The following is a 699-nucleotide window of genomic DNA, read 5'->3' on the forward strand; positions in this document are numbered from 1 at the left end:
GCACACTCACAAAAAATGGCGAAGAGTGATCATCGCGATCATCAACAGAAGGCGTTGCGACATTGAGCGAGCTTTCCCTCTGAGAAGCCTGACTGCATTAAAATCGTTATCGAAACGAATGGACTGTGACTAGAAATCGTAATCAGGCAACGAAGAAGCGATGGTCAATGGTAAAATCTTCAATAAAACAATAATTACGGTGACCTCCTATTTGTTTTTCTAGAAAAGAAAGCAGTACCGATACAAGCTGTATCCTTGCGATAAATGCTCTTCATAACTCACACTTGTGGGAATGCGATAACTATTCTCTTACACCATGAATTAAGTTAGATTCGAACCACCATTCAATAATGACAAACATTTTAAAAATTTTATAAGCTCACAAGTTCTGGACGTCACCAAAAGCATAATCAAAATGATCATCCTTATAATGAGCCATCATCCGTAGATATTCGATCGCGCTAGGCTTGTGCCGCGATCAACCATTTCCTTTCATAACGTCTTTGCAGATTCAAGTCCCATAAATGTTTCTCAATCCTTTACCTACATCTCCCAACCGTTCTTGAACTTTCTTTCAATACAGAGAAAATTTCATTTCTCTCAAAGTAATTTGTATCATGCTGCCCTTCCAAACTCGTGTCCTGAATGGGTAATAATATTCAATTCAAAATTCTAGGGGGCAAATGAATAGCTGTCACA

This window comes from Hyalella azteca, unplaced genomic scaffold (assembly GCF_000764305.2).
Source record: "Hyalella azteca isolate HAZT.00-mixed unplaced genomic scaffold, Hazt_2.0.2 contig1557, whole genome shotgun sequence".
Classification (NCBI taxonomy): domain Eukaryota; kingdom Metazoa; phylum Arthropoda; class Malacostraca; order Amphipoda; family Hyalellidae; genus Hyalella; species Hyalella azteca.